Here is a 27,375-nt window from a genome sequence, read left to right as displayed (position 1 = left end):
CCACTTCCTAGTACATATCCCCCTGTGTCTTTATGATAGACTAAGGCATCCAAACTACACAGCTTTCATAAACAATGAAAACATAACATACGTGTTAAAATTACCGTTAAAATGTCATGTCAGCGAAGTACATCAAAGAACACACACTGGGTGTCAGTTACAAGCTAATTGTCACATCTGCTGTCTAACGAAAAGGCTACTTGATGCCACATTACTATAACCTATTGGGAATACAAATTAGGAAAATCGAGCCCTCCTCGAAATGCCATGGCCTCGACAAACAGCCCTTCCAAGCAATAGCAAACCATCAAAAATGCATGAAAGGCAATAGTTGAAGGGGGCTGAAGGTGCCCCTTCCTGCACAAAAACAATCTCCCCACAACGCAGGCATCCTTGCACCATGGTGCAAGGGTGCCTGCGCCGGCGCATGGCTGCAGTTTGTGCGCCAGTGCAGGGGGAAGCACAGAGATGCGACATGTTCTTGTAAATATGTCGCATCACTCTGTGCTTTCCAAACTAACGCAGCACGGCACATCAAAATTACTTGCTGCACCGTGCTGCATTACTTTGTTGTAAATCTGCCCATGGTGGTTAAGTGGGAGAGGTGAGCCCATCCAGCGGGGTCGGCACACTGGGGCTGCTTCCCTGTATGTTCTCTTCATGGTGAGCTGCAGTTTTCTACTATATTGTGCTGGCACCAGAGTGCTTCAGGTAAATCTCACATTGAAGAAACAAAGGCAACGCTAATCATAAAGAACCAGGGGGTAGATGTATCAAGATTCCATTTTGCGATTTCTAAATAGCGATTTTTAAGGAATCGCTATTTAGAAATCGCAAAATTGAATGTATGTAGAAAATCGCTATTTTTTAGCGATTTCTTAGTCTTCCTTATTTGCGAATTCGCAATTTGCGAATTCGCAATTAAGGAATAATTTCCCATGCATTCCTATGGGCCAGGAGGCCCATAGGAATGATTGTGAAATAATTCTCAATTTGTGATTCGCAATTTGCTAATCGCAAATTGAGAATAATTTCAAGGGTGCAGGGGTGTCTCAAAGACACCCTGCTGCACCCCTGAAATTTACATGTGTGTGCATATGGAGCACATACATGCCCTATGGGCATGTATGTGCGTCACATGCCACCTTCACAAATGCCAAATAGGGCATTTTTAAAAGAAATCGCAAATTACCACCAACTACAAGTTGGTGGTAATTTGCGGTTTCTTAACCCAAATTCGCAATTTCCAATACCTACATACATCGCATTTAAGGAATCGCAAAATTTGCGATTCCTTAAATGCTTAAGCAAAATAAGGAATCACACATTTTTGTGATTCCTTATTTTGCGATTTTTTGATACATATCAAATAATGCAAAAAAGCCTTTTACGATTCGCAAAGGCCGAAATTCGCAGAATTCCGGCCTTTGCGAATCGCAAAAGGCTTGATACATCTACCCCCAGGGCATATAAAGTAAATCTCAGGGTGAGTCCTTAGAGGTCCTTAGTTCACTAGTGAGGGTATTCCCTCTCACCGACAAGCATCCATAGTGAGAGAGGAAGTTTCTTCCTGAGAGCCCTTGTCAGATCCCCACGGACTATATACTAGTAATTGGCAGCGCGTAACTTTATTCACTGTGGGAGACCACGCAGAATCCCATAGGACTTCTCTAGGTCAAAGCCTTCAATTTATGGGTCACAGAACATGGGTAAAGTCTTTCATAATGGGGGATCTCGGCATGGCTCCCTATCCCATTCAGGTTGACCATATAGTAGAAAGTGTTGGCAGGCAGACAAAGAAGTTAAAGGCATTTCTGTGGACTACTTCAAAGTGCATGGGGAAAATGCATGCATGGGCAGTGACTTGATTCTGAAGCAGGGCCTCATGCTAAATTGGTCAGGGAATATTCTTTTAACAGCAAACAGAGATTGGAAAATTATGAAAAGGGCATTTTGAGGTAGCTGTCAAGTGGAGCCCTGGCATACCTTCTTCCCTTGCAATAAGGAATACACCCACACATTTGTTTTCAAGTAACACTAACCAGACTGCATGATTAAAATGCATTTCATATCTTTCTATATTCAATCCTCCATTGAGAAATTCTGTTTCAGAGATTTTCAGACCACTCGCCTCTCTATTGGACATGACCATTGGTCCAACGAGACCAAACTTTGTCTCTTTAAAAACAAGCATTTTCAATGCAATAGATCTTGCATTTGCGAGCGTTTAAACTATTGGCATTGTAAATGAGAATGTCTTTTATTTATGTGTTTTTAAAAGCAAGACATATAAAAAGGCACTGTCATTTTTAATGACAATAGCTCAAACTCTCGCAAATGCGAGACCACTCTAATGGTGGCCGTGCCCCTTTTTTTAGACACTGCTTGCCACATTCAAGTTCCAGCGAGCAGCATCTAAAGAAAGGGGCGCAGCTAACATTAAAGTGAAAGCGCATATGGGGCGCTTTCACCCAAAGCAAAAAAAAAAAGTTTATTTAAAAGTTTCTGGAGCGTGGCCGCTGAAGTGAAAGCGGCCCGTACTGTTAATTAAATAAATAAGTGTGGCCACTAAAGTAAAAGTTGCCCATATTGTAAATTAAATAATTAAATATGCATCACAGATATAGTTAAAGCGGACCGCGCTATAATTTAAATACAAATAATATAAAAGCAGGCGGCCTGCTGCGATGATGTGGGTGGAATAGGGGAAGATCATTAAAGAAAATAGTGCTCAGTCACTTATAAAGCAGACAGTGTAACAACACAAGTAAAAAGTCCAGTCGTTATGGGAGGTTACAAATGCAGACAAGGCGGTACCAAGGAGGGACTAGTAAGCCTATTCACAAATGAAAAGCAACGATTTTGCAAGGACAGTAACTGGAGCCAATTGAAAAGTTGGGCGGGAAATGCGCTGAGCTTCTATGCAGTACCTCAATACAGCATTTCTTGTAGAGCAGCCATGCACCGCCCACGCTCGACCTAAAAAAACAGATAAGGATAGGTTAAAGTATTCTTCGATTTGACTAAAGCATAATGTTTTCAAGGGGAGAGAGTTCCACGCGGCCTCGCTATGGAACTCTCTCCCCTTGAAATTGCGCGTGGAACCCTGCCATCTACGCTTCCGGAAGCTCCTGAAAACCTTCCTTTTCCCTAAATGACCCCCTGTTCTCCTTTTTCCCTCTTGAGCCTGATTCTATTGCAGCGCTGGGAGGCCTCTGGGTAACCATGCGCTATATAAAAAACGCGTTACATTACATTACATAATGAAACAAAAGTGCCACAAGAAGCTGCTCTTAGGAAACGATAAGCAGTAAAAGAGCTTGCTCATCGGGACTGTTATTAGAAGCTTCATACAGCAGTACTTATGAAATCCAATGGATAAGACTCTAGTGCTACTACTAGATTGAGTGAAATAACAGCACATACTTCCTGAAAATAAGCTGAATATACACTGTTTCACTTAAGCCAAAGGGAGGTGTGTTCTCCCCTTCAAACTCAAAACATACGTCATAATCGATGGTGCCATTTCTAAAACCTGCGAAAAGGACAATTGTAATCAACCCAGTAAAAAAATGACAAGTGCCTTTACTAGTTCTTGGAAATCACCATGAACCCCAGAAGAAAAGCAGAAAAAAAGAGGATTAATAGGTTTTTCTAAGCCATTTTTGACTACGAAAGCTAGACCAGAAGCTCAAACCATTCTAAGCTGATCCATCTCTGAAGCTGAGTTTTAATGTGCTCTTAAGGGGTAGTGCTTTGGGACCACATCTTTCTTCTAAGAATCTACAAAACAACTGAAGGCCTGGTAACCTGTTCCTAGAACAGAGTCTTCCACAAGGCATCATCAAGTGGTTCTTTGATGGCAGAGTTCAATAGAACTTTGACATCTGTCATGTCTCGGCCTTCAGTGATAACCCACAATGCAAGAACTGGAGACCCATTTCCTTCTTTAATCAATATACTAAAGTATTGGCAAACAGACTTTGGCATTAAGGGCTAGATGTAGGTAAATGTTATTTACCGATTCATAAATACTGAATTTTACCGATTCTGTATTTATGAATCGGTAAATATGAAGGAGGAGATGTAGGTATTTCCAGATGTTGAAATACCGATTCGTTAAAATTCGGTATTTACCGATTCGGTAAATACCGAATCGGTATTTCCTATTGATTCCTATGGGCTGTGAAGCCCATAGGAATCAATGGGAAATACCGATTCGGTAATTACTGAATCGGTAAATACCTAATTCTGCAAGGGTGCAGGGAGTGTCACTTTGACACCCTCTTGCACCCCAAATACAGGCATGTGTGCCATGTGGCACACAGACATGCCCTAAGGGCATGTCTGTCTGTCACATGGCATAGGTGTGCATGCACACATGTGCATGCACACCTGGATTCGGTATTTTACCACCCAATTGAATTGGGTGGTAAAATACCGATTCTGAAAGGCCTTTGGGACTCAGAAGAGTCCCACCTACATTTGAATTTACCGAATCGGTAAAAATACAGATTCGGTATTTTACAGAATCGGTAAATTTACCGATTCGGTAAATTTACTGATTCTGTAAAATGAAGGCCCCTACATGCCAATTCTTAAATACCGGTCGGTAACGGCCGAAATCGGCCGTTACCAACCGGTATTTAGGCTCCTACATCTGGCCCTAAGTTCCTCAGACGATATACAGCCGATATACTGCTTAGAGGTACTTTTTGTGCCTGGACACATGGTCTAAGTCTAATATGTTCATGGGCTTCCTTCAAAGGAAGGATGGGGTTGTTTAAAGACCCATTGCCAGGACATCCCAGACCAGACCTGCCCAGCCCAGCACAGTGCTTTCCCGTGAAGCTCCATCCCTTCACCTGCTGCAGCAGGCATGCTGCAGACCTGCTGAAGCAAATGCCTGACTCTGCCCCTTTCAGCCTCTTGAAGAAAACAACCTTTCTAGCTTCTTATTGCTCCTAATAAAGGGAGTTTCACTTGCCTCAAACTTTACCCATCAATATGTATACCAGTGAATATCCTTTGGCAAGAGAGACATGCCCTAAATCCTACATTGTTCACTCACACTGGTAGTGGAAACGGCCTTTGACTGGGTCAAGTGAAATATGTGTTTACAATGTCAGCTAGGTTTGGAAAAGATATACAGTTCATAGATAAGGTAAAACTCCTTTACACCAACTCCATTGCTAGAGTGACCTCCAATGGACATACTTCAGAATCATCTGACATTGGAAGGGCAAAAAGCAGGGGTGCTCCCACTCCTTCTCATTATTCATAGTGGCGTTGGAACTGTCATCACTCGCCATCTGGGTAAACACCAAATCCAATGGGTGCGGATGGCAGTGAGTGAGATTACAGTCCTGCTGTATGCAGACAATATTATGACCACTCTTGAAAACTCTGGCAACTCAATTGAAGAATTAATGAGGGGCTATTGAAAGCTTCTGATACTATTCTTACTACAAAATAATTGGTATAAATATGACGTGCTGCTGACCTCAAAAGAAAGTGGCAACTGATCTATCAAATGCTCTATCTTTCAAGGCATCTGAAATGTATGTAGGTATGTATGAATGCATTTATGTGGTATTTTTATATCATGAACCTAGACAAAAGGCAGCGGAGCACTGTACATCATCAAAGGCAAGTGTAAAGTTAACAAGCAATAGGAGTTGAAGCTGGATTGCGGATCGTTAATGCAAAGTGATCAGTGTTCCTTAAAGATTTCCTAAATTGGAGCAAGGTAGGGGAAGTCCTGATGGATATGGGGACGTTGTTCCAGGTTCTGGGTGCATAGATTGAAACACCTGCTGTCTTGGTTTTCTTTTTTTCGGACTTCTTAGTTTGCAGTCAGATGGTGTCCTGGCTGTTGGTGTACCGAGAAACACCACCGATGGTGAGCTTGTCTGCAGAATCAGCATGTGTGTTGGTCATAGTGACTTTGTAAATGATGCTTCTGGTTTTGAAGTTGGTGCAGGTCGGGAAGGTGAGCCAATGGAGCTCTATTAGGACAGTGTAGGATGCCCCTAATGGGTGCCAGTGTGGAGTCTTGGTGGCCATGGAGCATGGCATTACCACCATCCAGATGCAAGAGTATGAGGGCTTGCACAGCAGTTCCGAAGTCCCTTCCTGAAATAAACAGTTTGACTTTCTCTAGAAGAGAGAGAGCTAGTACCTGCCGTCTTTGTGTTTTTAAAATTATTTTGGGATCAAATTGTATAGTCCATTGGTCGACATGGGAGAGGAGTTGGCCTAACGGCTAGGGCAGTCGACCTCGACTCTGGGGAACTGGGTTCGAGTCTCGGCAATGACGCTGAACATCCTGTGATTCTGGGCAAATCACTTAATCTCTCCGTGCCTAACTAAAATGAATGTGTGTCCTCATGTAACGTTACTGGTGCTATGTAAAGCACTCTGATACCTGATTTTGGTCAAGTTTGAACGATATAAAACTGCACAAAAAAAGGCAACAGTTTACATCTGATTTTTGTGAAATATATTATTTGATGATATGAATCACTGGTCTGCACTACATCTGTTGCTATTGCGTAGGATTTAAATGGTAAAAATGACAATCGTCTCAATACTCTGTTGTGCTTTTCTGTATGTTATGTAAATGCCATTATTTGTAAAGCGCACAGCTACCTCCAAAAGAGGTGTCCAGGCGCTGGGGGCCTTCGGGAAGATTAAGCAAGCTATTGCCCAGAGTCACATGGTGCTGGGCTAACCTGCCACTGGAGCGGGGAATTGAACCATGAACCCTGTGGTCCAGAGTCAGGTACACTGGCTGCTGTGCCACACCTCTTCCACTCAGTTATCTTCACACATCAGTGGAACTGTAAGCAAGAATAGCAACCTTTAAACTGTAAGGCTGGAGAACATCAACCTGCAGTATGTGGAGTTGTAATACCTGTTTTCACAGTTGTACCAATGACAACACTGATTCGCAAAGCAAAAGTGAGACCATTATGGATAGAAAATGGGAACAACAAGTAAGGCAGGAGTTAATGAAGTTTGTACTACGCCTCTGTAGTTGAGGGAAGCCAGGCACTTTCACACTGGGCAAAGGTATACACATTGTGTTGACTTTGTCTGATTTGCAGATGCATAGCAACCAATCCTCCTTCTGGTCCCTCTGCACATATAAGAGGCTATAACATTACAAAACACACTTGAGGCACATAAAGAACCACCATGGCCATCCATTCAACATTTACAATCGGGGTAAGGTGTTTTAGTGTCTAATGGGAAATCAAGGGACTTGTGGTCTTCAGTGATTTATTGCAAAGAGAAAAATAACACTAGTTGATACCAATAAACACATTCTCGTTAAAAAAAAGCACTGAAAATGTGCACATTGAAATGAGGTAGGGTAAAGCTTCGCTCTTATACACCAACATGATAAATAAATTATTCCCATCTCCGGTAGTCAGAGAATATCAGTATAAATGGGAATTATGCGCACGCGAAACGTTCACAGATGCCCACTAGAAATGGGGATTGGAAAGTCACATGGGTGAGAAACTAATTAAATTGAGATCTTGAGGAAGGAGCATTGGCTCACCATTGCAACAGCAGTTTGATGATATTGTCAAAAGAGACATCTGTAGATAAATATTAGATAGACTAATGAAAGTGTATTCATGTAGGTATGGGGCAAACTAGTGTTGAAAGGACACAACAGTCGGTGTGACCGCCAAGAGGAACTCTGAAATGCGACAGGACACACTGACTTCACTACCTTGTACATGGATGCCATGGCATATTCTGAACTATGACATGCCATGGATAGTTATATTTTGTAGCTTGAATTTAGTTTTTAAGTTGGATTTCCAACAACATCCAATGCACCGTGAAACATTCATCCAATATCAGCTTAAATATTCATTTGAAAACAAGTATTATATACGGAACCATCATGTCCAACAAATGGTAATATGTTATCTACAAGGAAAGTTGTAATGAAGTGCTTAATTTGAGCTAGGGGTTTCCAGTGCTCAACACCGGCACTTATTTGTCAGCACCGGCACTTATGACAGTCTGCCACATGGTGGCGTTGTCTGCCTAATTTAGCTATGAGCATAACAACAGCTGTTTATTAATTCAATACACATTAACATTGACTAATACCTGTCATCCAAGCCATTCTTTTAGCTTTGGGGACTTCGAATAGTATAAATTGTCACACTTTCAAGAGTGTGATGGTTAAATAGTTGCGTTGGTACTGCCATTGGAAGTGCTGGCGGGGGCGATGGATGGTGCAAGCTGCAATGGCGCCCTGACGAGGGTCCTGGCACTTATCCTTTCACAAATCAAGCACTGGACTGTTTCTTATACATGTATTCACAATTACCTAGAAATAAACTCTGATGAGTGAAGTACCTGTGATGAAAGAATAACTGGAATTTTTGCTAAATTTGAGGAAATTAGTTAAGAAAATTATATTACTTACATAAGGTGACGCTGTCTCACAATCTCTTGTATATAGATTTTAAAGAACTGACATGGTCAGACCTACAGACCGGACTAGAGAAAGATGAACCAAATGCTCAATTGGCATCTTAACATGTTGAAGGAAGAGAACTGGTAGAATTCCATGCTCCCCACCTTTAAAAACAAGTGGGCTCCTGAAAGAAAAACGAATATGATGAAACCCACATCAAGCCCAGGGTAGGGTTGTTAAGGAGTGTTTGAGGACATAAAGCCTTATACCGCAAGTGTTACATAAGGTCATATCACACACACTGCATCCTTGGAACATGTAAACAAGCTGGGCTTACGATATAGCTGAGGAAATGCTTGAAGGTGTGCACCAGAGATATCAAAACCAGAATATTGATGGCATAGAATATCGAGGACAAAATATCGAAACAGAAATATCGACAGGTAAGTAAGTACAGATTTTGTTTAAAGCTAACTCCACATATATGGACTAAGCCTTACTCAAGCTTAGTCTGGTGCAACGACGGAGAGTGTGTGGCCTCCTTCATCCTGAGATAGGTCCAGGTGAGGTGAAGCTATATCCCCTGTCATCATGGGTGAACTTTAAACCATTTGACATGGAGGAACTATAATTGATATCCTTTATGATTTGATTTATTCACAGTTTGTATATGGTTTGGTTGGTAACACTTACTTGCAGTGACAAAAAACGTATTAGAACAGAGGCCCTGAGGAAAGCCTTGGGAGTTTTTCCCCCCCTTTTTAGGCAGAAACATGTCGGCCCATGTGCAGCTATTTGTTAAAACTGCTGTTTTGCGCTGTTCTCGTTTTTAATTGAGAAAGAGACTGTCAACCATTAAAGTAGTTATTGTAAGTCTTCTATTCTATTTTTAATGTTAGTCACATACTCACAGTATTATTATTTTTTGCACTGCACTTTCCCAATCAGTGTTCTTACACTTGGTCTACAAGTAACTGTGGGCTGTTACCCAGTCTGTTAAGGTGGGAGCTGGATATGTCTCGATGTTCCAGAGACGACCTATCCCTACCTTAGGATGACCAGATGATAACAACTAGAGCACTACCAAAACTTTGATGGGAATCCATCTCTGGACATTGGGTTTCACCTACTTTTGCTGGTGGTTACATGTGTTGTTTTTTTTAGTAACACTTCTAAGATTGAAAGGTATTTTAACCTTGCACCTACTGAGGCTTTAAATCTTAGTTGTTTTGAGTACCTCCTTACTCTTTGCCAGACCCCCAGGTTTATTGAGTTTTATAGGTTGGTCATTAGGGGATGATAACCTGGGCTTGGTCTTTAAACTTCCCTTAGACCCTCCACTCCTCGTTTTGTTGTTAGACCATGGCAATATATATACATATACATATCTTCAAGGTATGCAGATGTTGAGGGAACTCACCTTTCAATAGTTTGTATCTCAATATTCTTTTACCAATATTCTAGGGGGGCATTATTCAGTAGTACAATACTCACTGAATCCTCTGAATGTTATTCTGGTGGTTTAATATTCCATCTGAATGGGAAAAGCCACTTACTGCTGTCAAATATTCCCTTGCTACTAATGAAAAAGCGGATACAATCCATTTAAAGTTCTATTTGGGGAAAAAGACCAAGGGCTAGATTTAATAATATTTGGCACAAAGCCGCAGAACTTCCTGAGCAGTGCTGCATCAAAATGAGATGTTGAAAAAACATAAGGGAACCCAGTATGCAATTGGTCAGGGACCTTGGGTATGTTTGTAATTTCTAAAGACAACGGTCCCTAGACAATCAGATAATTGTTAATATATATAGACTCAATCAGTACTATTCTTTGTCCAGCAGGACAGATGTTCAATATACAATAAATGTATGACACACAGTAAGAAACAAATGCAAGTGGGACACAGCCTGCGTCCTACTGACAAAGACACACAAACAATATTTAGGGAAGGGTTCAGGCAAGGGGGGACGTGTAAATATTGTTTATGTGTCTTTGTCAGTAGGACGCAGAATATAGTACTGATTGAGGCTATATTTATGAACAATTATCTGATTGTCTAAGGACCATTGTCTTTAGAAATTGCATCAAACTGAGAGGTAAAAACGCGTTACATCTTCAAGTTATAGTGCATTGCTGCTCTCCCTCTGCGCTGGGGCACTTGTGGCTGCCAATTGACATCACAGACACCCTTGCACCATGGTCGAAGGGTGTCTGCGTACAGCCACGACTGTTTTTGTGCAGGAAGGAACAGCTTCCTGCACAAAAACAATCCTCTGAGATGTTTAGAGGAGAAATAAAGATATTTCTCCTTGTTATGTCTCCCCTCAGAATGCGTACCATTTTGACGCATTCCCAGGATTCTTAGTGTTATTGAATCTGATAATGCCCCAAAGACCATGGGTGGGCGTGTGGGAACACCCATGCTCCACCCACTGAATGACTTTCCAGAGCAGAGTGATGTCAGGCAGCGACTTGCCCTGCCGTGTGTTCCTCCAGATTTACTATGTCACACATGTCTATGCATTACAGAGTATCTCTGACGTAAGGGCTTGCGTTGCCCTTGTGTCACCCTGCTTGATGCAAGGGCAATGGAAGCCCTTGACAAATCTGGCCCCAGGTTCCGCCAGTGCCAGTTCAGTAGGCCCTTTAAAAACAACAGCAACAGCAGCTATTGACATTCAAGCAACGTTTCCTAATATTCTCGATTGCGCCAAAACCGTCTTCCTCATGATGCTGAATTTATCTGCATTGAACATCCTCGACCATGCCACCCTGCATGAGAGAATGGGGGAAGCAGTGGGGGTGAGAGAACACATTGGTAGATGGTTTAATATCATTTTTAACCACATCGACGCTGATGACGAGCTCAGCTCGTCATGAGGTACACCTCTCGTATGCTCATGACGAGCTGAGCTCGTCATGAACCGCGGGTTTTTTAAAACTTTAGCGCACAGTGGGAAAATGCGCCGCAGCGATGCGGTTAAGCAAAAGGCAGGTGAGTGCATGCATTGGTGAACACCGAGCCCCTTCTAAGGCTTGTTCCCTGTGGAGCCTTACAGGTCCTGTATGACTCAATATTTACATTGAGCCTCATCTGCTTGTAAAATCCATGAATACTGATTTCCAAAATTATTCACATGGCACTGAGTTGATTTGTCACCTTCCAAAGGGCCTGGTAGAGGCTTGAAGAGGTGTAAGAGGCTGTACGTGCCTGAAGGCTCAAAAACCGGCTTAGCTGAATGTATTCAAGATAGAATTGGTTTCTCTGGAGACGGATGTTTTTTTAAAGACAAATACAGCACAATAACTGACCTTTAAAGGAGACATCACAGAAACTGAGGTCAAAGACTTGGTTCAGACCCTAGGAGTTACTCTTGATGCTCGCCTGCCTATGGAAGATCAGTATAATGCTGTTGTGGCATCTTCAAACTAGCACATTCATTTATTGAAAATAATGGATCCCTTTTAGAGAAGCAAGATCAAGCCAAGATTCCCAGGGACACGATGAGGGCTAAAATACTATTAAAATTCACCAGTATTAGAAATCTAAAAACAAAGGGACTTATTTGAAAGCCCGTTGCGCCGCCGCTACGTCACTATTTCCCATATTAAAAGTGATGCACCAGCGGTACAAGAGGCTTGTAAATAAGATCCAAATTATGTGCAAATTGTAAGTTCTACAAAACTCTGCCACAAATGTGGTGAGGATTCTGCCGAAAACAGCATAAATCGTGGCCATTCTGAAAAGTACGCACGGGCAGGGCCGGACTGGCTGTAGCGAGTATCAAGCTCTTCTCCGTGAGGCTGGAAGGGTGGGGCCGGTCTTGCAGCAGTGGGGGCAGGTTTTGCGGCAGTGCTGCAATATCGGCCCCCAGTCAGAAAAGCTTCATGCATGCCCTCCTCCCACGCCCCAAACCCCCACCCCCCCTCCGGAGCTGCTTTGGGTTGCCTATCCTGCCCTGAGCACAGGCTTCCAGAGAATCAGATGGGATTTAAAATTCCAGCACTGACACACAAGCAGGTGCATGCCATTACACCTAGGTATTTGAAGTGCAGTTGGTTTATTAACCCCTTCCGCGCTCATGACGAGCTGAGCTCGTCATGAGTTGCGCCGCTCGCACGCTCATGACGAGCTCAGCTTGTCATGTAACGCGGTATTTTAAAAAAGTCAGCGCACAGCGGGAAAACCGCTAGCGCTGATGCGGTTAAGCTACTCTGTTTTCAAGATTTAGCAGTAAAAATGCCAATGCTAGTAGAAAGCAGGTTAGGGATAGGTTCTTCATTCCAAGCTTGCTGCCTCTGGAATAAAATACAAGGACATCTGAGACTAAATGAACAATGGATGGCTTTAGAAACTAATATCACACATGCCTTTACCCTGTGGGCTGTACAACACATTGATCTAGTCAAAGTGTTGTAATGCTGCACATGGTTTTACCACGAAATAGGTTAGGACCTTGTTATCATAGGGAGAGCATTTTTGGGGTTGTTAATAACTTTGGCGCCATTTGACGAATCTCCACACAACTTCCCCCTGAACATGCTCATCCACCTCAGCTCCTTCCTGGAAAGTTGGAAAGTTTTTGGGTGATCTGCCAAGCATGGCCAGAGAAAAAAATGAGGTCCACAGGAAAATTGAACAGGGACCCCGCAAAAACACCTAATGAAATTACACCAAATTTGGCAACTAGATCTTGGTCCAGAAAGCTTGATTTTTTGTGATTTGGTGTTAATTTATGAAGTAGTTTTTAAGTGATGGGGACAGCAAGGTGGTTATTCCAGTCACGGAATGTGGGAGATCTGGGTTGGATTGTTGCTGATGTTGAGATGTCAATGTCAAGGAGTCAGACTTTGCAATGTGTTGGTTGGGTGACAGTGAATTTGTCAATGAGTTTTGAGGGTATGTGGTACTTAGTCGGACTTGAATGAGATTGGACCTGTGCATTGTGAGGATGCTGTGTGAGTATCTGTGTGGTCTAGTTCTGGGACCCATTACAGAGATGAGAACTGAAGAATGCTGGACAATGCTGCTGATGAGATACACAGTGGAGCAAAGGCTCTAGTTCTTGCTGGCCCTATCAAGAATAAAATGGTAATTCCCATGTCTCCATCTGCTCTTGGTCAAGGGAACCCAGGCAGTGGGATGCCCAGAGGTGTCACATTAAGTAGAGGGGGAGGCAAAATGTTTCAGGTGGCAACTAATGATGTCACTTCCTCTTGTGATGTATGATTTTACTACAGTGATGTCACTTTCTTTAGCAATGAATGCTGTGGAATGATGTCTGCTTGTCAGGCTTCTTCCTTTAAAGAAAGTTTTGGCAGCAAATGTGTAATGTGACTAGAGGTAGGAGGAATTCACAAAGCTTGATTCCACTGAATCATGCAGAATTACATTAGGCTTCCGCCGGATTCCGTGATGAGGCGGAGTAGGCATTTGGCTCTATTTTCTTAGCGCGAAATGCCACTCCCATCCAAAAATAGACGCAAGGATACATTTTGTGCTAAGAAAATAGAGCTAAGCGGTACAAAAGGGGGTGGTGATGGACGGAGCATCTGAACCAATCAAACACTCACACCCAGTCAAAAGATCTGGGTTTAATCCATCACCGTTCTTTAGCCCACTCTGCCACCCCAGTTCAGACATGGCCTTATGCAAATCAGTCTGACCCTGTGCCTCATGGGAACAGTCCAGCCTGAACTGCCAAGTCATGCCTTCCCTGGACCCGAAACAAGCTTCCTACGACCGGTTTCTGGCATTTCAGCCGTCTTCAGCCAGGCTTGCTTGAATCCAGTGGCAAAATGAGCAAGGGACACACGTCTGAGCATACCCTGCCAACTTATGGCGAACAAAGCGGTACAAAAGGGGGTGGTGATGGACAGAGCATCTGAAAATAGAGCCGCCAAATACCACTCGGCGCCTTTGCATGCTCTGCAGTGATTACACCTTTTAATCACCACAGAGTATGCAGCAGCGCTGAGTGGTATATGCAGTGGTTTCTAAAGTTTAGAAACCACTGAATATCACTCTACGCTCTTACATACTCTGCAGTGATTAAAAGTTGTAATCACTGCGGATCATGCAAGGGTGCTGAGTGGGTTGCAGTGATTTCTAACCTTAGAGAACACTGCATAACTTTTAATTCGGCTGGCGGAGCAATGGAATTCTAATTTATCAGTAATTCCACATTACAAGAGTAATGAGGAGTTACCACAATTCCTCAGATTCCGACAGCAGAATTGAAAATTCTGCCCAGGACTGAATGTGATTTATTGTAGAGATGGATAGATGGATACTGGGAAATGTAGTGATGTCACTATAAATGCAAGACGGAATTGGAAATAGAATTGGAAATGGTGATATTTTTCATCCTTTGTTGACTCCCTATTTCTGTTTTTCTTTCACCTCATTTAATACTCATTAAATATTGATATAAAAAGAGTAGAAATGCAAAATGGCTTCCATTATTAGTCATGTAGGATAGGATATGCCAAGCCATGCATACCGTTGCTTTCACCTGAATTTTGTGAATTATCATCAAGATATCATTAACACTGTAGGGCTGAATTCACAAAGGGCCTCCGCACTCATGGTGTAGGACCCTCAGTCATGGTGGGACACCCACACTCGTAGCGGGACTACCGCAGTGGGTATCTGCAGTACGGAGGTCCCGCCACGAGTGTGGGACCCCGCCGCGATTTCGGGGTCTTCGCCTTGAGTGTGGAGGTCCTTTGTGAATCAGGCCTGTAGTGTTCATACAGAGCTGAAATGACCACCTCAGTCCAGGCTATGGGGTAGGAAGGGGGGTGCAGTGGGCGCGGGCCGCCCCGGGTGTCATCCATGAGGGGGGTGACAAAATGTCACTGAGGGGGGTGACAAAGTGGCAAAATTCTATTCCCCCAGCTCTCACCTGCCAACTTCAGTGTGGCACCATCGATGGCGGCAATCCGTGGATTAGCGAGGACCTGCCCCGCCCCCCTCCATATGTCCAGCCGCGGGGCGGCAAAAGCAGGTACCGCCCCAGGCTGTCTCAGGTCTAGCTACGCTGCTGAGTCCAGGTCATTAAGGACAGTGTTTGAAGTCCTGGATGTTTCACATAGAAATCATTGATTTCTAGTGTGTTGGACAAATTAGTTTAATGGTTGAGGCATACTACGACTACAACACCCACAAATGCAGCAGACTACCACACAAACGTTCAGGACAGGAAACACTGTCCACAATGACATGCACAGAGGCAGTCACCTAAAGAAGGCACTCTTTAGACTTGTTGTGGTTTTATGAATGATTATATTTTATCACAACTTTCATTGCTGGGGAAAATAAATGTGGAAATCTATATTATGTTAATTATGTGTTATATTATATTATAGGTTTAAGCTATATTTTATTATCTACTCTTTTTATGAATGCTATGTTATTTAGTATGGTGCATCGAGGTGTTTACGTGCTTGGGAAGTGGGCCGCGTTGTCGCAAACCATGCTTTTATGGCGCTTTGCTGCAGAGGAAGCAATATTTGCTATGACTAACAGGCCTTCCAGCGCTTGGATGTGAGCCCAGGCAGGCTCGGACTAAACTGTGAACGCATTGCTGGGTTTGAAAGTCTTGCATTTGTTTTTATTAAGCGCAAGTTCACCAAAGCTTCTTGCCGCTATACGGTCTGCTACTAGGAATACATGCAAAAAACATGCACATAGGTTTAAACCTGCATGTTAAAGCATAGTTTTTTTGTCTTGTTAGTCCTTGTGAACTCTCTCTCTCTTTGTCTCTACCCCCTGCTTTTCAAAAACAGCACAGAGTATCTCTTGCCTTGGAGAGGGTTGTTTAGGAGACAGCAGAGGAAAGAGTGTAGCTTTTTGCAGAATTCTGGTTTAGTAGGACACAGCGCAGAATATGTAGGGGCATATTTACAAAAAAGTGACGGAGCGTGGTGTTAGCCACTTCTGAAAAGCAGTGCTGCACCGTATTTACAACAATACGGTGCAGTTCTGCGTTTCGCCCTGTGCTGGCGCTAATTTCAGCTACCTAGTGTCAACACAGGCACCCTTGAACCACAGTGTAAGGGTGTCTGCATTGGGGGAATGACTGTTATGGCCATTTGTAACTTCTATGTGGGCTGCTTTGTGCAGCACACATAGAAGTTGCAATTCGTCATTTTTAAAACGATTGTTCAAGTGCAGGAAGGGACACCTTCCTGCACATAAACAATCATGCATGGTGTTTTGCTGTTTCTATGTGTGCAGCATAATGCAGCACACATTGAAACAGCAAAAATGAGGTGAAATAAAGCATTTCACCTCTTTTCGTCATGTTAAGACCAGGTTTTTAAAATATCTTATTTTTGGCGCTGCCTCCTATTTACGCCACTCTTGTAAATAGGGAGCAGAAATGCCCACCATAGCACCCACTGACCACCCCTTTCACGCTAAGTGTCGGGTGAAAGGGTGCCTTATTTACAAGGCGAGTGAGCCACATTAAGTGGCTTAACGCTGCCTTGTAAATAAAGCAATTATGTGTTGCCACATGAACATCTTTAAAAGTGACGTTGCTGTGGCGATAAGGGATTTTAAATATGCCCCGCAGTGTGCAAACAGTTAAACTGAACAAAACGACTACGCTACATGACAAACTAGCAACAAAAAGATAAAAGTCCAGCTAGCCTTTCATGCCTCGCCAATTCTAATTCTCAAAAATTGAAGAATCAACTTGAAAGCGAACCCAAACAAACTGTAGTGTAGTTCCTATATTCAAATAGGCTCTGCGCATTGGAATAATATATCCTGTAGTTTAGACGTAGGACTGAGGTCGACTAGGTCTCTACCGAATATATTAAACTTAATTGTGAGTGCCAGCTAGCTCAGAGGTCACTAGAAACTTTCTCGAATTCGCAAGAAGGGATTAGTTTCTGACAACATGTTTCCCAAGAATAAGAAATCAATCTCTAGAATCGCGGAAACAATAAATAGCTATTTTACTCAGTCAATCGTGCATGCTTCATTTCACCAGAGGTGCTGGGACATAGAGAGACGGGCGTTTTCAATAAAAGTATTTATTGAACAGTCTTTTCTTTCTCAAGCATAAGAAATGTACTGCTACAATCGTAATACTGGTTATAAAGTACAAGGCAAATAATACGAAAAGTATTATAAAGTAGTACTGTAAAAGCACGGTATGGTTTCTAAGCCATATAAAATAACCTGTAATACATACAATACATATAGTGATAAATAATGACTAGAAGTACTCAACTGGTGCTTCTAAAACGCCTACCCTGGTGTACCTAACCTAAGTCTAGTACAAGGGAAGAAGTAAGTGAGGTGTAGCTTAAGTTTAGTATTCTTTGCTAAGAATCTATTCCAATAATTTTCCACCGGTCTAATCAGCTCCGTACCTTGGTTTTAGAATGAAAGAGGTCTTGTATCTCTCTCTCAGGACTCGATTTCCCAGCAACCCGGAAGGGTAGCCTGGAAACACTGGAGCTGGATTTCTCGGTAGAGAAAAGACAGCGTCTCTCAGTGCGTCAGCTGGTGGGTCGGCTTCCTTCAGCACTTGCTGCTGCAGGGCACGTCGGGCAAGTAGATAGCCAAACTGCTCCAAACCACTGTGTGTTTGTCTGGGCAAATGTAGGCATATTTATACCTTGAAGGTGCCGAATTTGACGTATGATTGGACATAATAACGTCATCAAAGACTCAGTTCTTTGAAAACTCCATGATTTTCTAGATAAATTAGTATTCAGGCAAGGGGAAGTCCCTAGCTGCTAAAGGCGGGTTTTTCTAAGAAATCATTGTTGATTCTCGGAACTAGTGGAAGTAGCCATGCCGTATTTGGACTGCATAGGCTAAGTCTAAAAATAGTTATGATTTCTATGCCTATATAAGGACAGGGTGATTTATACCTATATATGGGCATGAATCGAGAAAATTACACTAGGGTCCTAGATTCCTAAACAACAAAACACTTTAATAAAAAATAAATTAGTGCATTTGCACAGTTTTTATTATGTATGATGGAGCTCAAGGCCTGCAAATTTGTGATTCGGAATAGGAGGCAAAAAAAAGCTATCTGCTACAGCACGTTGTACACCATGGCTTCCCCGGCCAAGCCAGAGCAGAGGGTGTGGGAAAGAGCTGAGCTCATGGTGCTGTTAAGCTATATAGGGAGGGAATTGGCTTAACCCCTTCGCTGCTAGGCCTCCCCCCGTGCTAAGCGCTTTCATTGGCTATTTGGGTTAGTTTGTGCTTAGGCCCTTATAACTTTTTGACCACATAAGGTATCAGCACAAAATCTGCGACCTTTTCTTCCAACATCATGGGGATTCGAAAGGTACCCAGGGTTTGTGGATTCCCTTGGAGGGGACCCAGAAATTAGCCGAAATGCAGCTACATTTTGTTTTTGTGGGAAAGAATGGTAAAAAAGTGCTGCAAATGAAAACGTCTGTTTTTTCCCTGCAAATGGTATCAACGAAGGGTTTGTGGGGCTGAAATAACAATTTCCCCAGCTTTCAGGGACTGGCAGACTTTTGTCAGAAAACCAGCATTTTTTATACACTTTTGGCATCTTACTGGGACATAGCCTATTTTTGCTATTTTTTGTGCTTTTAACCTTCTTCCAGTTAATGGTAGAAATGGGTATGAAAGCAATAATGGATCATGGTAAAGCTATGCATGTTAAAAAAAGTAGATAGAATTCTGAATTCATCAAGGGGTCATTTGTGTAGATCCATAAAGGTTTCTTTATTGAAACTAACAGTTGAATATAGGAAAAATTGAAAATTAGTTGAAAAAAACAGCCATGTGTGACAACGTTTTCACCAGTAACTTCAAATTCTGACAGCTGTTTGAAAGCAAGATACCGTTACATCCCCTGGACCTTTCTGATTGTGGGGATATATAGGACTTGTAGGTTCACCAAGAACCCGATGAACCCAGAGCCAGTAACTGAGCAGCATCTTGAAATGGGTCTTTATTATGTACCGGGTATATAGCAATTAATTTGGGAAAATATATTCATAGAAAAATCGATATGAAAGAAACCTATGTATTTCTGAAATTGCAACAATAAATAGAGTTTAGAAACAGTAGATATTTGCACATTTCCGAAATTGTGAGTACCCATACTAGCATGACAATTATAGGCCATTTTTCAAAGGGCCTTCTTTTTTACACATTGTCATTCATTTGGAAGGCAGATATGCACCAAAATACAATAGGTAATAACAGTTGATCTACAATTATGTGTTACCCTAAGTCTCCCGATAAAAATGGTACCTCAGTTGTGTGGGTAGGCTGAGTTCCGGCGACAGGAAACAGCTCAAACGCAACATGGACACCCTTTATTTTTAGAGTGTAAGCTGACCCTTTTTTTTGCAAAGTGCCTAGCTGTAGATTTTGAACCCTAGCTCTGCCAGTATCTAGGGAAGCCTAGCAAACCTATACATTTTGTTAAAACTAGACACCCAGGGGAATCCAGGATGGGGTGACTTGTCTTGCTTTTACCAGGTTCTGTTACCCAGAATCCCTTGAAAACCTCAAATTTGTCAAAAAACATTTTCCTCAAATTTCTGTGGTGGAAAGTTCTGGAATCTGCATGGATCCACAACATTCCACCCACCCCACATTCCCCAAAGTCTTACGAGAACAATGGTACCTCACTTGTGTGGGTAAGCCTAGTGCCCGCGACAGGAACGGCCCAAAACGCAACATGGACACAGCACATTTTCACAGCGAAAACAGACACATTTTGAGGTGTGCAAGGGATTCTGGGTAACAGAACCTGGTGAGAGGCAGACATGTCACCCCATCCTGGATTTCCCTGGGTATCTAGTTTTCAAAAATGTATAAGTTTGCTAGGTTTCCCTAAGTCCTGGTAGAGTTAGGGTTCAAAATCTACTGCTAGGCACTTTGCAAAAAAAAGGGTCAGTTTTCACTGTGAAAATGTGGTGTGTTTTGGACCATTTCCTGTCACGATCACTAAGCCTGCCCACACAAATAAGGTAACATTTTTCTCGGAAGACTTTGGGGAATGCAGGGTGGGTGGAATTTTGTGGATCCACGCAGATACCAGAACTTTCCATCACAGAAATGTAAGGAAAATGTATTTTTTTTAACTAAGTTTGAGGTTTGCAAGGGATTCTGGGTAACATAACCTGGTGAGAGGCACACAAGTCTTCCCATCCTGGATTTCCCTTGATGTCTAGTTTTAAAAAATGTACAGCTCTGCTGGGTTTCCCTATGTGCCGGCAGGGCTAGGGCCCAAAATGCACAGGCAGGCACATTGCTAAAAACAAGTCTGTGCCTAGTGGGCTTTCTGCCACGCTGTGGGGGAATCGGGGGGGGGGGGGGTGCAGAAAGACTGTGACTATTTTTTTTTGGGGGGGGGTGAGGCATCGGTATGCCCATTCTGGGCATCCCCCATCCCCACGCATAAAAAAGCCAGCGTAATTGCTGGCACCTAGTGGGCTTTCTGTTCCCCCGGGGGGGCAGATAAAGGGCTATTACCCCAGTAAGCCTCTGGGGAGGGGCAGAAAGACTGTGGTAATTGTTTTTGGGGTGGGGGCATTATCATGCCCATTCTGGGCAGCCCCTAACCCTACATCATAAAAAAAAAGAATCCCTGGTGCCCCCCGGTGGCAGATCAGGGGCTACTGCTGCCCCCATCTGCCCCTGGGGGAATCATTTTTTGGGGGGGCATTGGCCTGCCCATTTTGGGCAGCCCCACCCCTACATCAATAAAAAAATCCCTGGTTTCTAATGGGCTTTCTGACCCCCCCCCCCGGGGGGGCAGATTGGGGGCTGCTGCCTCCATCTGCCCCCGGTTGGGGCAGAAAGATTAGAATTTCACTGGAGGTGGGGGCATCATCATAGCCATTTTGGGCAGCCCCACCCCAACATCAGGAAAAAAAAATCCCTGGTTTCTAATGGGCTTTCTCCCCCCCCCACCCCGGGGGCAGATTGGGTGCCACTGCCCCATCTGCCCCCTGGGGGGCAGTAAGACTGGAATTTTACTGGGAGGTGGGGGCATTTTCCTGCACATTGTGGGCAGACCCCACCCCAACGTCAACAAAAAAAGCCCTGTTTCTAGTGGGCTTTCTGCCCCCGTCTGCCGTATGGGGGGGCAGAAAGACTGACATTTCTCTGGGGGGGGGGGTAGGGGCTTTGCCATGCCCTTTTATGGGCAGCCCCCACTCCAACATCAATTTTAAAAAAATCCCTGGTTTCTAGTGGGCTTACTTCCCCGGGGGAAGAAAGACTGCTATGCCCCAAAAAATATGGGGGGAGCAAAGGCCCTTGCCCAAGGGGACGCTCCCCCCTCCCTGGTGCTAGGGGTGGATCCCTGCTTGGGAATCACCCTCCTGGGGTGATCCCCAAGCAGGTATCCACTAGGTCAGGGTACCATTGGAAAGGGGAGATTACCTCTCCTATCTGTTACGGTGGTCGGGGGCTGAGATAGCCCCACAAGCACCACAACTGAGAAACTGACACTACGTTTCAGTTTCCTTTTAGTTGCAATGACGATTGCGTGCCATGCGCACAATCGTCATTGCAACGGAATACAAAAATAGGCCTGGGGAGGTTGGGGAAGCTTTTCTCCACCTCCCCAGGCAAAAAAAAAATGGGAAATCCCTCTGCTGTCTGCAGCAGAGGGATTTTCTGAGCATGTGCTCATGACTGAATGGTTCCGCCATGAGCACAGGAGCACTGATGCTCATGACGGAACCATTCCGTCATGAGAACCCAAGGGGTTAAAGTCAGAGAGAGGTGAGTGCGTCGTAGCACATAAGACCTGTTGTAGCTCTCAATAACCCACTGAGGTAAAGGATCTCTTGGTAACCCTTTGAGGTGAAGTGTGTCTTACTAACACATTGAGGAAAATCAGCTCTAAGTAAGATATTGAGGCACACATTAAGGTGTAGTATCTCTTAGTAACATACTGAGGTAAAATATTTCTCAGGAACAAATTGAGGTAAAGTATCTCCTATTGAAACACTGAGATAAATCCCCTCTAAGTATCACATTGAGGTACAGTATCTCTAAGTAACACATGAATTTCTTAGCAAGACACTGAGGTAAAGTGTGAGAAATTGGGTTATTGGATGAGGTGTGGGAGCCCTTCTCAAGCAAAAGCTTCCATCCCTGTCAAGGTGATCCACAAAACCATCACCAAGTTAGCCTGTGCTCAACTCTCTGGAAGCTCGGCACACAAGCAGTCAGGATTAACTTAGAGACAATGTGTAAATTGTTGTATGCAGCACACAAAAACAATTTAGAAAAAACAATAAGAACATTTTAATAAATTATTTGACACTAAAATGACAAAATCCAATCAATAGAACTGGAGTTATGAATTTTTACATTTTAAAGTGGAGAATAGCGCTGAAAAGATCAAAGCGTCAACCCGGACATCTAGTTGATCGAGACCAGGGCAAAATTGAAAGTTATGGCCGGCTGCAATGGATGCATGCTAGTGTGTGACTGTCTGGAAGGAATATACAAAGGTCAAGTGCCAACTACACCTAGTCTTGTGGCCCCAAGAAACAAGTTAGGACAAGAAAATGCCAATTTACTAAAAGTATTTAATAAACACTGCTTTTTACGAAAACCCTGCACTAGTCTTGTTCTTTCAAGAGGCCCCGAGTGGCACAGACAGAACAGTAGAAACCTGGGAAAAGGCAGACGACGTCTTAAAGGGGATGAGAATTGAAAATGAACAGTAGTAAACAGATGAGAACATGGATATAAAAAGTTAAAATGGATTAAAAAAGAAAGTAAGCAGCGCCGAAGGTAGCACATTTCGCAGTGCATTTGGTTTGGGGCGCAAACACGTCCCTTTTTCTTGTTGATAACTATTTCAGTGTCTCATGGGCATGACACTGCAACTAAGTAGCACGCACATTGGAGTACGTTAAGATAAAGTTTGAATTAACATGAATGAACAGGTGTGCATTCCGCACAACCCCCATACAGTTTTCAATTTACTAAAAGTGCCATTTTCAGAATTGGGACTTAAAATTCGATTTTACCATAAAAGAGGATTTTAAATTACAATTCCTCAGATACCAAAGATGAATTTCTTACCTTCTCCCAATCAAACGTTATCACTTATTAAACGTGATAAGGTAACCTAATGTTATCCTACAGGAGAGGTAGGCGGCACAGTAGGACATGGAACATTTACATGTAAATATCAAACTTTTTTAATATAATGAACCCTGCCCAATGGGCTGTTTAGAGCTTACCTTAGTGGTGACTTATATGTATTAAAAAGGGAGTTATAGGGTTGGCAAAGGGATTATTCTGCCAAATCGTATAGGAGGTTTAAAACTGCTGACAGGCTGCACTGGCAGGTCTGAGACATGTTTTAAGGACTACTTAGGTGGTTGGCACAATAAGTGTGGCAGGCCGACTAATAGCATTTCATTTACAGGCCCTGGGTATAAAATATACCAGTTTACTAGGGACACACCAGTAAATGAAGTCTACCAATCAGGTGTTGCCCTTTTTACCATGTTTTAGGGAGTGAGCACAAGCACGTTAGCACTTGTTCGCAGTGGTAAAGTACCCACTGTGTTAAGGCCAACAAAAACAAATTATTAAATCAGGAGGGGGTGAAGGAAAAACTTTGGGGTTGACCCTGCAGATGGCCAAGTTCAACATAAAGTATTCCTCAGTAACACATCGAGGTAAAGTATCTCTCAGTGACCCATCGATGTAAAATAGTTCTCAGTAACAGATTGAGGGACACATTTCTCTTAGTAATGCATTGAGTTGAAGTATTTCTTAGTAATATTTTGAGGTAACGTAGGTGTTGGTAACACATTGAAGTACAGTATCTCTTGATGATTCATTGAGATGAAGTATATCTTAGCAACACATTGAGGTGAAGCAGTTCTAGGTAACATATAGAGACGAGGTATCTCTTAGTAACACATTGAGGTAAAGAAGGTCTTAGTAACACATTAATGCACAGTATTTATTATTAACACACTGAGGAGAGCATCTCATGGCACCACACTGAGGTAAAGTATTTTTCAACAACACATTGAGGTAAATAATCTCTTGGTAACATATAGAGATAAAACAGATTCCAGCGATTGCTTGGCCTTTTCTCTGGGTACTTAGCAGTATCACTGTTTGGTCCTTTGTTTTCCCCTTATTTTCACAGAGTCCTGCACATTGTTGCTTGCAATTGTTAGCTAGGTCTCCCTTCAGCTCCCTGACTGTCAAGTGTTAACTGTGCTCGAGCTGCCAAGCTGCAAACCTATGTTTGCTCATGGTTAAATGTATGGGCTATCAGGTGGATTTCATAGGAAAGTAACTGGATTTTTTTCTGTTGTCACGGTGGGACTGGAACTTCATGGGCCTATGTTTTATTAGTAGCAAGTTGTGTTAAAACTCTTTTGGTGCCCTGAGGAACATGGTGGACCACAGTTTATGCTTCCTATTAAGTTAGGGCTGCCTCTGGGAATACTCAAGGCCGGGTCACTGGAGTTTCCAAAAGGGCCAATAAGTGTGAAGGTCTGTACCTGGTGCAGGGACTATAAAGTATATCAATCAATCAAGTAGTATTTGTAAAGTGAGGCTATTCACCCCGGGAGTATTGAGGCGCTGTGCTGCACGTATCAGTCGGAGAGCCAGGTCTTGAGTCCCTTCCTGAAGTGGGTCAGCAAGAGTGCAGTGCGGAGGTGGGGGAGTGGTGAGGGCGTTCCAGGCTTTGGCGTCAAGGTGGGAGATGGAGGGTCCTGCTAGGTAGCTGATGCGGATATGTGGTGTCTGAGCAAAGGTGAGGTGTGCTGAGCAGAGGTTTCTGGTAGGTTGGTGGAAAATCAGGCAGTGGTTCATGTAGGTTGGTCCTTGGTTGTTGAGGGTTTTGTAGTCGTGGGTCAGGATCTTGAAATTGCATCTTTTCTGGACCGGGAGCCAATGGAGGTACTTAAGCTGCTGAGTGATGTGTGTCCTCTTGGGCAGGTTGAGGATCAGTCTGGATGCTACATTCTGGATTGTCTGGAGTCTTTGCATGAGTTTGGTGGGGGTGCTGGCATAGAGTGCTTTGCCGTAGTCAAGCCCACTGGTGATTAGGGCCTGCATCACCATTTTGCTTGTGATGATGGGGAGCTATCTGAAGATTTTGCGGCGCATGCGGACTGTGTAGACAGCATTGACTTGAAGTTTCATGGAGAGTTTGCATAGCATTGAACTCCACAGGATTCTGTCCACCAAGGGGTATCATGGTTCCTAGCCAGAATGCAGGAGGACAGAGTGGAGTGAGAGGTAGAGATTTGTGGCAGAATTTACAGCCTGATTCATCAATCTCCCGTTTTGCGAGCCCCTAATAGCGATTCATAAGGAATCGCTATTAAGGACTTGCAAAACGGGATTCATGTAGAAATTGCATAAAGAAATGCGATTCCTACACATTCCTTATTTGCGATTAGCAAATTGCTAATCGCAAATAAGGAATAACTCCCCATTCATTCCTATGGGCCTAAAGGCTCATAGGAATGAATGGGGAGTTATTCCTTATTTGCGAATAGCAATTTGCTAATCGCAAATAAGATAGCGATTTCAAGGGTGCCAGGGGTGTCCAAAGAACACCCTGTAGCACCCCTGAAATGTAATCTACATTGGTGTTGGGCACACACATGTCCAAAGGACATGTGTGTGTGTAACATGCAACTTAGAAAAATGCATTTAAATGCATTTTTCTAAGTTTTCGCTATTTACCATGAGGTTTGACCTCGCGGTAAATAGCGGCCCAAAATTGCGATTTCGGTATTTTAAAATGGTTCATGAATTGCATTTAAGGGATCTCAAATAGAGATTCCTTAAATGCAATTCCTCGCAAATATGCGAATTCTTTAATAGCGAATTTTGCATTTGGGATGATGAATCCCAAATGCAAAAATTGCACTCGCAAAGGGCCAGATTCTCAGAATCTGGCCCTTTGCGAGCGCAATTAAGCTTGATGAATCAGGCTGATAGTGTGCTCACCAGGAAAGATTCAGCACGATGCATCTATACGTGCTTTGGTGGAACAGTTCTTTAAAGCTTATCGCTTGAAGGGGCGACGGAATCTGCTTCCTCAATCATAGCTTGTTTCTCCTTCAAGCAGGGCCCGCAGTGTGTTGATGGTGGTTGAGTAGTGTACACAGTGTGCTGATGGTGGTTGGGTAATGTCTGTAGTGTGTTGATGGTGGTTGGGCAGTGTCTGCAGTGTGTTGATGGTGGTTGGGTAGTGTCCACAGTGTGCTGATGGTGGTTGGGTAGTGTCTGCAGTGTGTTGATGGTGGTTGTGTAGAGCCCACGGTGTGCTGATGGTGGTTGGGTTGGGTAGTGTCTGCAGTGTGCTGATGGTGGTTGGGTAATATCTGCAGTGTGTTGATGGTGGTTAGATTGTGTCTGCAGTGTGTTGAAGGTGGTTGGGTAGCATCCGCTGTGTGTTGATGGTGGTTGGGTAGTGTCCACAGTGTGCTGATGGTGGTTGGGTAGTGTCTGCAGTATGTTGATGGTGGTTGGGTAGTGTCTGCAGTGTGTTGATGGTGGTTGGGTAGTGTCCACAGTGTGCTGATGGTGGTTGGGTAGTGTCTGCAGTGTGTTGATGGTGGTTGTGTAGAGCCCACAGTGTGCTGATGGTGGTTGGGTTGGGTAGTGTCTGCAGTGTGCTGATGGTGGTTGGGTAATATCTGCAGTGTGTTGATGGTGGTTAGATTGTGTCTGCAGTGTGTTGAAGGTGGTTGGGTAGCATCCGCTGTGTGTTGATGGTGGTTGGGTAGTGTCCACAGTGTGCTGATGGTGGTTGGGTAGTGTCTGCAGTATGTTGATGGTGGTTGGGTAGTGTCTGCAGTGTGTTGATAGTGGTTGGGTAGTGTCTGCAGTGTGTTGATGGTGGTTGGGTAGTGTCCACAGTGTGCTGATGGTGGTTCG

Source organism: Lissotriton helveticus, chromosome 9, assembly GCF_964261635.1.
Source record: "Lissotriton helveticus chromosome 9, aLisHel1.1, whole genome shotgun sequence".
Classification (NCBI taxonomy): domain Eukaryota; kingdom Metazoa; phylum Chordata; class Amphibia; order Caudata; family Salamandridae; genus Lissotriton; species Lissotriton helveticus.
Note: the sequence above shows the minus strand (reverse complement) of the source record.